The 12846-nt window shown below is 39.2% G+C and overlaps 1 protein-coding gene across 1 annotated transcript in view; it reads right to left on the reverse strand.

The window, feature by feature from the left end:
* The window catches only part of LOC125483379 (teneurin-4), a 197917-nt gene that overhangs the window by 150522 nt on the left and 34549 nt on the right, over window positions 1-12846 (reverse strand). The window lies entirely within an intron of this gene.

Here is a 12846-nt window from a genome sequence, read left to right on the forward strand (position 1 = left end):
AAAGAAAGCAAGACTTGAGTTTATACTTCAGGTTTCACAATTTCAGGACATGATAAAAATGCTTTATGGCTAGTACAGTAAATTGTAATCACTGTTGTTATGTTGGAAACTCAGCAGCCAATTGGTGTATAACAAAATTTCACAAAAAATGCTGTTGACCGCAGAATATGTTTCAGCGATGCTGGTTAACAGGTAAACAGTGGTGGAGACATGCTTCTGTTCTTTTCAGAAACAGTGTAGTGGGAGATTTTACATCATCTTGGAGGGAAGACAGGAGGATTTCAATTAAAAATGTATCATCCAGAAGACAGTATTTTCAGGAGGGTAGCTCTCCCTTGGAGCCTGATACTCCAGTGCGGGATTAATTCACATAAGCATGCAATATCAACCACTGTCAACATGTGAATTGGAAGATAGCAGTCAACAGTCTCTTAAAACGGTAGGGGAAATTCCATTTCATAGTCTACTGAGTAGAGGCTCAAATAGATCAGCTTATTGCATGATAACAATAAAGGCTCATCAGATAGGTGTGATTATTCTTCACACATTCTAATTTCTAAATTCTTTGTTTTATGGGCGAATTTCTCATGGAATCACAGAATCATTATGGTGCAGAAAGAAGCCATTTATCCTATCAAGTCTGTGTCAGGTTTCTGTGGAGTAATTCAGTCAGTCCCATTCCCCTGCTCTATCCTTGAGAACAGGCAAAAACCCACAGTCAGCTCTGATTATCTCAATTTTCTTGAAGATAACCAAGTGATGACCAAGTATGGGCACCGCTCTTGGTGATCATCAAGTATCTGGTGGTGTATCTTGTCAGTTACATCTTCCACAGTGAAGCTGGAACAATAAAGCCCTTCATCAAACAACAGTGAGTTGCCAAAAATGGTGGAGATGCTCTCGGGTGATATTCATGGCCGACCTTCGACACAATACTAACAAATGGCCACACATTCTTGATCTTCCTTCTGGTGCTGTTGTATTTCACTGAGCCAGTTTTGGGTTGCTAGCCACTGGACCACTGTCAACTGGCTATGCTACTCAATTGTGCAAATGAATTCCTTATCATTTATTCCGACCCCATCAGTGTCGCTCTTGACACTGCATCCACCACTGTCTGTAGCTTCCCCTGCACACATTTCATCTCATAGGTGAACCTCATACGATGGAGTCAGAATCTCTGTTTCCATGGAAGCAAACTTCCTATCTCTTTCTCATCTAATAGGGGAACCAATGGTTTATCTGTGTCTATGAGCACTTTCAGGTCAAAGATGCAATCTGAAAACCTCTGTCAAGCCCAAGTCAAGAGAGTCTCCTTCTCTATGACAGCACAGCAGGCCCCTGTGTCTAATAATGCCCTTGCTACTTTCTGGCATCTGTCCGGTTGCTCCAGAAACAACACTGCTCCTAAGCCTGTAAAATATTTTGACACAGTGCATTGAAAAGTCTTTGGATCTATGACAACTCTGAAAGGTGAAATGGCAGGCCGTTGAAGTAAAATCTCCCAAATTGAGTTATATGTAGACAAGCAATCAAGGTTACTTATAATAATGGCTCATACCAGAACCCACTGAAGGCATGGAGTTTCATGAACCTTGCCTTGAAGACAATTTGGCTGAACTCCTGTTTACTGTAGACATAGGATGGATTAAACTCAACATTGCTTTGTTGATTTGTATTACGCTAATATAAATTCTGATGAAGCAATTAGGTTTGGTTATTGTAGCATAAAACAATTCAGTTGGTTTCATCAGCTGGGAAATGACACCTGTTGTGTCATGAACTTTTTTCATTAATGGATATAGAATCTTCCTTGGTGTACAGAGGCTGAAGAACTTAGCATATTTTTTCTGTGCAATGCTGCAACAAGTCTCCGTATTCATCTAAGCAATTTAAAGTATTAAGATTTTATTCCTGTCCTGACCCTTTCAAAAAGTGTTTTATTATTTATTGCCCACCTACTTGCACAAGGGCAGTTACTGGTCAAACACATTGCTGTAGGTCTGGAGTCAGATGTAGGCAAAATCAGGTAAGGATGACTGATTTCCTTCCCTGAAGGACATTAGTGAACCACATGGGTTTTTACATCAATCATTATATTGTTGCCATTAAACCAGCTTTGTATTGAATTCAAATTTCACCATCTGCTATGGTGAGATTTGAACTCATCACCTCAGAACATTAGCCTGTGGTTCTGGATTGTTAGTCCAGTGACATTACCAGTGTACCATGGCCTTCCTTTTTGTGGGCTGCTAGTGGCATATCTTTAATCTTGAGATTCAGACCTCCCGCACCACGTAATTTCACTGCTGTAACCTCTGTTTCTACCACATGGCGTTATGATCTGATAATAAGGTGTCACTTGCCCTGAAATTAATTGTAAAATTAATCTTAAAATTCAATAACTGTCCATAAACATAAATTGTTTTTTGCCAAAGTAAATTTTCCCCAAGAATACAGTGACTGTCTCTTCTATTGCAGGTTGCTCAACCTCATTACGATCATTATATGAGCAGTGATTAGACTTTCTGCTGTTCTGTATCTGTGTCCTACTTCTGCCTACCTTCTGAAAGTGGCCTATTTTACAGATGAAACATTCCTTTTAGTTGTTGGTGTTTCAGGCAGACCTTGGGTGAAGTTTCCCAAGTTATTACAGTTCTAGATCAGTTACTTCAAACTGCCAAGTTTTCTGGCAAGAAGTCACGAACTAATCCCACAACAAGGTTGATCGTTTCTCTTGTGGAAACCTTGCTTTCGGTAAATGAATTCATGCTTTATGAAGAACCAGTTTAACCAGGCCTTCTTGAATCAAATATTTAGTTTATTTGTTACTGAAATTGAAAAGAAATAATGATGCAACTTGCATACACACTGATTAGAAATAGAAGTTAGTGCAAAGTAAAAATAAAAGATATGTAGATCAGTCTCTGAGTTGTTTGTGAAGAGTGAATAGGAGAACATTACGGCTGATACCATGGAAACTTCCAGTGGCATTGATGTTGGTATATGAACAGTTAATGCCAAGATTCTTGACTTTGTAGGTTGATTGAAATTCTTTTTTTTCTACTTCTTTTAGACAGTGAGTATCTGATAGCACTCAGAGTGACAGAGTGTCTTTTACCCTTTCTTACCTGCTTTATGGAGTGTTTAGTGGCTGCTCTCAAAGCTCTGCCCTTCACATATACTTGTCCGCACAGTACAATGTCAGGCCATTAATACACACACAACAGATTTGAAGTTGACTTTGAATCCCTGTCCCTTTATTCTTGAAAGGAAACACAGATGTTTCCCTTACCCAGACTGTGTCCCATTGTTGTGCCATCATGCTCACAAGTAAAATAGGGGATCACATTTCAGTTCATACTGGATCTCTCCCTTTGAAGCTTCTTTCACACCAGCAAGTGTGACATTCCAGAGTTTCTCTTCAAATAGCCACTGAATTGATATCGGCAGTCACTTTCACTATGTCATCTTTTAAAATAACATAGTAGAATTACAGTTTGATAGGTCCATGGGTGATCCCACTTTATGATCTGTGGTCATGACATGAGACACTCATTGTACTTATGAGCCATCTGAATGCTTCTCTTCAAGGTTAAATCTTCCTTGAACTATAATAAATCTGACAAAGATTTATCAGTAATTCTAACACCAAATTTGTCTTTTGAGAATTCGGATCATTGATGATTATTGAAGATCATTGATGAAATATTTTATGGATTCCCATTGAAGATGAATTCTTCTTTTAAATATTGTTCTTTCAAGAATTTTATTTGTTATCAGGTTAAAGTAATAGTCAAAAGTTTAACAAACTTCTTCAAAAATCTATACCCTATTATCTGCCTTTATGATCCATAACATTATTAAATAAGTCCTAATTAAATACAAAAAATGTATTTACTTGTTCAGCTCTTGATTTATTGTCAAACTTAGATGTGTAGATGTAAAAGTCTGAATTTTTTAAAATAAAGATTATTTCATGTGATGTGAGAATCGGTGGCAAGATCAGCATCTGTGGCTTATCTCTAATTGCCCTTAAGAAGTTGGTAGTGATCTGCCTTCTTAAACTCCCATGGTCATCGAAGGTTGGCACAAATAGATACACATTTTTGATTAGATCAACCTCTCCCATTTTGGAGGAACCTCTGAAAATATAATCACATTCGTGAGATCTAAGGCCTACCTTCCTCGAGATGGGCTTATTATTGATAAAAATATAGCTGCATTTTATTTAATGTTACATCATGTTTAGAAGGTTTACAAATATTCAAAAATACAAAAATGTAACAACGAAAGTATCCAGAGGCAACAGCTTATGAGGCTGTATTGTAAGCCCAATCTGTAGTATGATACAAAATTTAATTGCATTTCATTTTTTTGTGAGTTGGTTTGGTAGCCCAGTGTTCTACAGTGGCTAAACACTACCACTGAGTTGCTGGATATCAATTTGAACCATTGAAAGACACCATAAGGTGTTATTATCTTCAATCCCCATCACAAACTTCATTCTCAATCCATTCCTCTTCCTGATATCGGTGCCTGTGGTCAAATTATGTTGTGTCTAATCTTGGTGTCATCTTTGGCTCAGAGATGAGCTTCCAATCCCATTGCTATACCATCACTAAGACTACCAACTTTCATCTCTAATATTGTGCAAATCCACTCCTGCCCTTTCTTGGTTGCTCATATCTTATCCATACATTTGACACCTCTAGACTTGATTTTTCCGATGTACACAATTTACTCATCTTCCACCTTTTATGAACGTGAATTTGCATAAAGCACTCATGGCGACTTCCAGACTCAATTTAAGCTCCGCTCACCCATCAGCTCCGTCCTTGCTCAAATGGCAGCCAATGCAGGTCAGCGATGCTTAGATTTTGAAATTCTACCCTTGTTTTGAATCCTTCCATGGCCTTGCCACTTCATGTTTCTGCAATCTTCTCCAGCCCTCAAATATCTGAACTTCTCCAATCATTCCATCTTTCAGCCACCCTAAGTACTGGAATGCCTCCTTAAACATGTCCACCTCTCTTATAATATCCTTCAAAGTCTGCATCTTGATAGATTTTGGGCATTTGTCCTAATATCTCATGAATCTAGCTAAAAAAGCTCAACTTCACAGTGCTCCTATGGAGAGCCTTTGGATATTTCATAACATTAAATGGGCTACGCTGTTCAGGTTTTTGAGAAACAATGAGTTTAAAGTCACCCTCAACATAAACAAAACAGAACTCAGCAGGTGTGAATGAATCAGTTCATTTAAATACTATTTTATTTGCCAAAAATAAGGTTGTTATCCAGCTGCCTTGCTACCTTTTTCAACTGGGAATATTTCTGAACTCATGTTTCTTTATTGAGACCATAATGAGGCATGTATTTGTTTGGAATATATTGCAGGCAGAATTCTCTGTGGGTTGCTATCATCACGTTAAAATGGGGTTAAAAGCATATTCATTCTATCTGATTTGCCATGCAGTGTTCAATGCATAGCCAAAAAAAAAACAGTCCCAGGGCCAATCAAAATCAAAGCAGCAGCATGTTGCCAATGGCTAGATAAGTGGGAGAGTGGTCTACAAAATGGAGGAAGACTGTCTACAATGTTTTCAAAGTTTTCATAGGAATTGCTGTATGTTGCCAGTGGGGAAGAGAAGAGAAGCCCGCTGGGCTGGCACAGGGAGCTGCAGTGCCTAACTGAAGCACTGATCGATATTCCAGTCTGTTGGAGGAATGTTGCCTCCAGGCCACTAAATTGGCCCTGGTACCTGGAGGCCAAAAAAGAGTCCCTTCAATTGGCCTTAACTGACCACTAACATGTTAATCAATGTAAGAGGACATGCTGCCCTGCCCCCTTATGTTGCCTTGGCAGGATAGAATCAGGAAACTGGCACACTTGTTAGCATCCCATTTCTTCCCTACCAAGGCTTTATGTAGAACAGTAAGGAAGATTGGTGCCAAAACAGAGTTAACATTTCAAATCCAGTGACTCTTGAAATATCATGAGACTTGAAATGTTAACTCTGCTTTCTTCCCACGGATGCTGCCAGACCTGCAGAGTTTTGCCAGCAATTTCTGTTTTGGTACCAATCTTCCTTACTGTTCTACTTAAAGCCTTGGTAGGAAAGAAGTCAGATGCTAACAGAAAAACAGAGTTAATATTTCAAATTCAGTGACTCTTGAAATATCATGAGACTCGAAAGGGTCTGCTTTAACTCTGCTTTCTTCCCACAGATGTTACCAGTTCTGCTGAGTTCTGCCAGAAATTTCTGATTTTGTTTCAGATCTCCAACATTCACAAGTCTTTATTTTGTTAAGGAAAATTGGCACTAACTTTAAAACATAATCCTTAAAAAACATTTGAACTAATTCAAGAGTTATCAATCGTGAAGGGATCAATCATTGTTTCTGGATAGTGAAACATACCGGTCTATGTGACTTGAACCTGGATTTGACCTAGAAATAGTGCCAGCAGCAATAATGTTGAAATAAAGAGACCATACGGCAGAGAGAACAGAGGTAAGGGAAGAGCTACTGAAAGGAGGCTTTCAGCAAGCCAAGTTGGCAAACTGGACACTTGAGCAGCTGGAAAGTACTTTCGGGACTGATTGTTGTTTCATTTATTTCCAAATAATTGAATGGTCAGAATTGGCCACATCATGTGAAACTAAAGGCGATCCTGGTAGATTTTCTCAGTGATGAATGACAGGAGCAGAGAGTTCAGTAGGCTCCAGAAACAAGTGGTGCCAATGTATGGAAGGTTTCATTAGTTGAACCCTTTTCAAGTGGAGGCTGCTACTTGTGGAGAATCAAGTAAATCTTTGAAATGAAGGAAATGAGATCCTGTCCACTGCATAGTGGAACTTGGATGAACTTTTTGTCTGAAAATATTGTCTAAAAAGGTACAGTGGACCACTTATGAACTCTGGAGTCTCTTTATAGTACCTGCTATTCCGATTCCAACCTATAGCTTGTACCGAGCATGATTTGCCTGTCAACATCGATTTTGACTCGCGCTAAAAGAAAATGTCATGAAAAGTGAAAACTTGTCTCCTAGATCTAGAGCAGCAAAATGTCATGCTAGTTAATCTCTGGTATAATTCAGTGATCAGATCATGTAATTGAATGGGGCACCAAAGCTGATATCCACAAATCACCTGCCACCCACCTACGCACCCACCTGTAGAAAGACTGGGGACATTTACAAGCTTGAAAATGGCAACTAATGTCATAAATGGGTGCAGATCCTCTCTTCACCAGCTGATCTTCCCTTCGAAAGCCTTTGCTGATTCACTGCTGTGCAGCTGGGATCAGGAATCTTAGCTGAAAAAAAATGCAAAAAGGCAAGAGTGCAGAAATCTCTCAGTGGTATTGTGCCTGTCATCTCCATTGACCAGAGATCCTGGCTTTAGTTCAGGGATTTCTAATGGGGGATGGTTTGTTAAATTTGGTTTGTTTAGTTAACAGATCCCCATGGTGATCATTACAAAGTAAATCATGATTCCAAAATTATTTGATTAGATTCTACATAAAATGCCTTGAGCCCATGTAAGGACAACTTGAATGCCTGCTTGCTCGCATTTCTCGAGCTCTGTATTTGGTTCATTTTCCATGTGACACTTGTGAAGCTAATTAGAAAAGACGACAGCAGTAAGTTACAATGGTGAGTCCATCCCTGCGCCTATATAAATAGCATCATCTCCATTAACCTTTATTCAGCGGCGGTACATTTCCTTCATTGCTGCAGTGAGCTCTTCGCAATGTGCAATGGTCCGACTGAAAGATCTATATCAAGCTTGTGGAACCAACACATGTACAATGTTGCACCTGCCAGCCAATGTAGGTTAATAAATGCCTCACAACAGTAGATTTATGGATGCTATTCCCAGGCTCCTGTTATGATTATCCAGCAAACTAAAATCAGATAAAAGGTCTATTATTACTTAGCTGCCAGAAGTAAGACCTGTCAATTTTACACTCACGATATGCCTGGTCACAAAAGATGATACACCTGTATCATATAACCTTGTGACAAAAATGTGATATTTATTGCCGGAGAAAATGTATTTCTGTTGTACTGTCTGGCAGATAAAAGCAAATGAATATGCTCTTACTGGGTTCTAGTTTCTGCTGATACTGCAGATTTACAGGCAAAAAAATTGACAGGGCAGTAACAACCACCTATTCTTTTCTAAGGCAGTTAAATCTAGAATACTGGAAGGGAAAAAGATCAATATGACCAGATTTTTCTGATAAGACAACTTAAACCACTCCAGAATAAAACTGTTTCCTGCTTTTTTCTTGACCTTTTCATTGATGACACCTTTCAAGCCATACAAATGTCAATTTGATGTAGCCTACTTAAAAGGACATTATATTTATATTGAAATAAAAATGTAATCTTATCCTCAATTAATTCCGCTTGAACTCTGAAAATGTGTAGTTGGATAGCACATATTCAATTCTTCTCTTTTCACTATTCAGCAATGGTTGAAATTAGCTGTTGAACGATTCCAACATGGATCTACAAACCTACAGTGACAGGGTGAATAAAGCAGAAGGGTTTTATGTTGTCATTCTTTCTTAACCATTCCCTCACCTGATGACAGACATACATCTTATCAGCGAATGTAGAAATACAGAAGACAGTGGGCTGAATTTTCCGTTTTGTTTTTGACGAAGTGGAGTTGTATTGAGTTTGGTAAAGTGATTCTTGCCAGGAGGCCGAGAACATTCTCTTGCTGTTTCTTACGCTTTAATTGGCATTTCAGTCCTTATGGCAACTGTCATGTCCAATTTCTGCCACACCTTACCATGTGCTGTTTACAGACCAAGTCACCACTGGCAGGAGATCCCTAAATTGACCATCATTCCTGGCGCTGGTGCCATCTTTAAAAGGCTGCTCTGCACCCGTAACCTGTCAGTCCGGAGGTGCTCTGCACAGTATCTGACATTTGCTCCGGACATGGCAGATAAGGGGAATTCAGTGACTCTCTTTGCAGGGAGGCTCTGAGCTCCTGCTGGACAGGGTGCTGCACAGGTGGGAATTGCTCTACCTTTAGGACCGGTGCTGGAACGTGGTCACATTTTTAAGATGGTGCAAATCAGCTTGTGTATTCATCGTGTCAGAGGACCTGAACAGCTGTCCACACTACACTGATGAAATACTTTCACTCTGCTAACTGTTAAAATTCGATTAATACTGATGTCAGACCAAAATGCTTAAAATATTTTGAAAACCAACATTTAAACTTATATTTTGAGTTTGCAAATAATTAATGTCATTTCTAACATCCTGCAATTGATTTCAGAAATCTATTGGTCCAGGAAAACAAATTCCAAAGGGAACATAACTAGAAGGTTCTTTTTGACAGACAAGTATTCATAATGGTATTTCTGGTCTTGTTTACTCAATAATTCTTTTTGAATATCGCATACCACACAACAATACAAATCAGATCCCAACTCAAAGGCACCGCTCAGCGTCTTCCAACTGGTAATCACGAGCGCATACAATCTAGATCATGATGAAAACTTTATTACAAACATTGGGCCCTTAAGAATGTGAAAGGGCCACAGAGGACATCTCCATGCATTAATATCCTAAAACACAAAGCTACACTTCTGAAAAGTTAAAGATACTTACCAGAAAGCTTCAATTATTCTTTCCAGTCATACATGGTTTCAGTCAAGTTAATTTGGAACAGATCAGAAGGCAAGTATAAATGAATTAGACTGAAAGAGCTACTGAGAAAATAAAAACAGCCAAAGGCTCTCTTGTTCACAGGCTGGATAAAACCACAACTGCAAGAGAACATAACAGAAGTTGTTTGGATCAAACACAACAATGATACATGGCCAGGCATAAATCCACTGGTGAAATGAACAGCCTGGCACAATTTTAATTTTGTCTCACTTCCTAAAAGTCATGGAGCATCTAGTGTTTGCAAAAACCTCAATGTTGTTAAACATTAGGATATTAATTTCTTAAACCTTAAGACAAAAACCTTAACATGGTTATCTGCCAAACGTCATGTTTTTATTCATCCTCCAATAACTTTGAGCACAGTGCTCAGTGTCTGGGTTGGAAGGGAATGAGGAAGAGCAAGCTCCATCTCGTATACTACAGCTCCACAGATACATTCAACAATATGCTATTATTGGAGCCCTACAAAGCCCCAGAGTAGCTGTTCAATGTTGATTGTCATTCAACCTCTCAAACAGGTTAACAAACATCTTCTGAGGTAAACATGAATATAAAAGATATTCAAGATATTGTTAAACTGTTAAAAACAAACAAAATTGAGATAGCTTTGCAGGCATCATCTGTAAAGTTGATTAGCCAACTGCCAGTTCTAATTGTAAAGGTTAAGAATATTAGCATATGCTTAAGACCTTCAGGGACATGAATGTTTACCTTCATCAGAGTGAAACGTATATACATTAATTTACAGATTATATGAAAAATTACTGGTGACACTGAAGCTGTTGATGAAAAGAAAATATCATATTGTTAAGGGTGAAATGTGGTATTGCCTCGACCAGGATTAACAAATATTGGTGCATACAAAGGGATTAAAATTCATGACAATTTGCAGAATTTCTTGCAAAAAATTGTCTGGCACCCACGTTCCTTTGTCTTAGCACTTATTTTAAAATTAATATTTCACCTTTCATACCTTTGAATGTCTTCAACATCTAGGTCTAGCCTTAAACATTCTTTTCAGCACAGGTTCTCAGACTTATTGGGGAGCCTTTGGTCTTGCTACTGCCTCCAAGGCAATGATATGCCTCGGTCCTGTACTATTCCAAGAGGTGTGCTCAATGCTCAAGATGCAGATAGGTCATAGTTTTCTACTGGTTAATCATCACACTTCCTGGGACTTGTGGCCTATTGACTAAGTTCTATATGTGAGGCGAGAATGACTGCCCATGACATTGAGGCAACATTTGACTGAGTGTGACGTTGCAGCACCCTAACATAACTGGTGTCAGTAGAAATTAGTGTAAAACTCTCCACTGGTTGGAAAAACATCATTCTGATGTGGAACTGTACTGATATTACTTCGTTGCAGCTAGATCAAAATCCTGGAACTTCCTCCTAAACGGCTTTGTGGATGTACACACTACCTAGAATGCAACAGGCTGCTGCTCACCACCATCTTCTCAAGGGCAGTTGGAGATAGGGAATAAATATTAGCCAAACCAGAAAAGCTCACATCCCACAAAATAATTAAAAAGATTTGAAAAGCTGTTTGCCTCTTGCATCAACACTGGTGAATAATTTTCATGAATCTCACTGCTATAGCTTTTTTGTAAGCTATATCCAAATATGAGGAGTGGAATGTGAATAGAACAGACAGCAAGCAAGCACTAGGGAGGCTGGGAAGCTCCTTTGTTGAAGTAGACAATGTCATTCCAGATCTCAGCTGCAAAGTCAGCATCTGACTTCAGGGTTTTCTGTCCAGAGATTCTAGTTAAAAAGGTTATTTTGTGCACTGGACAGTGACTCTCACAGCTTCTAGCAACCACGGAAATAGAAAGGAGATCAAGGAAGGCTGTCCTGCAGGTAACTGACTCTTAGACAAACAATCCTGCTGAGAGATCTGAGGGAGTGGGGGAGTGGTTTACTCGGGTTGTTGGTGGGTGCTTAAGCTAATTTGGTGGGATGTATGAAATGGCAGTACTGCACATTATGAGGTAATGTACACAGACAAATATTGAAGAAATAAACAAGTCTTTCTGGAAGGCAAAATGTGTATAGTCAAGTTAAGGCACAAGGAACCACGACAATGCTGCATGGCCTTTATTTTAATGCAAGGAGACTTGCAAGTAGGACAAATGAGCTGAGGATGCTAATGAACATGTCACATAATAACAATGATGTCATGGAGACACAGTTGATGGCAGGACAGGACAGGCAATATTCTGGGTATAGAATCTGAAGGCATGATTGAGAGGGGTGTAAAAGAGGAGATACCATCACAATGTTGTTTGCAAGTAATAAATTACTGCAGTAAGGAGGGATGATATCTGAGAATGTTCCTCAATTGAGGCCGTATATATAGAGGTGATGTGGGGAGGCAATGGCCTATTATCACTGGACTGGTAATCCAGAGACCCAGATAATGTTCTGGAGACCCAGATAATGTTCTGGAGACCCAGGTTCGAATCCCGCCATGGCAGATAGTGGAATTTGCATCCAATAAATATCTGGAATTAAGAGTCTAATGATGACTGTGAATCCATTGTCAATTGTTGGAAAAACCCATCTCGTTCACCAATGTCCTTTAGAGAAGGAAACTGCCATCCTTACCTGGTCTGGCCTACGTGTGACTCCAGACCCAAAGCAATGTGGTTGACTCTCAGCTGCCCTCTGAGTGATTAGGGATGGGCAATAAATGCTGCCTAGCCAGCGACGCCCTCATCCCATGAATAAATAATAAAAAAATTAAAACAAAAAGGGGGCAATCATGGTTGGGAGCATAGCACAGATCGGCAAACACTCTGGCTGAGAAAGAAGTGCAGATATGAAGGCAAATTTCAGAGAATTGTAAAAATTATAGAGTAATAATTGCAGGGGATTTCAACTTCCTTAATATTAACTGGGATAGACTTAGATGGTACAATATTCTTACATTGTATCCAGGACAGTTTCTTAAGCAGCACATGAAAGGTCCTACAGAATGTGGTGTTGCTGGATGCAATTTTAGGGAATGAAGCCAGGAAAGTTGTAGCAGTGTCAGTGGGGAAGTGTTTCAGTGATAGTGAGCATAATTCAATAAGAATTAAGGTAGTCATGGAAAAGGACAAAGATGGACCAGAAATCAAAGTGCTGATTTGGGAAGG

This window comes from Rhincodon typus, chromosome 6 (assembly GCF_021869965.1).
Source record: "Rhincodon typus isolate 14 chromosome 6, sRhiTyp1.1, whole genome shotgun sequence".
NCBI lineage: Eukaryota > Metazoa > Chordata > Chondrichthyes > Orectolobiformes > Rhincodontidae > Rhincodon > Rhincodon typus.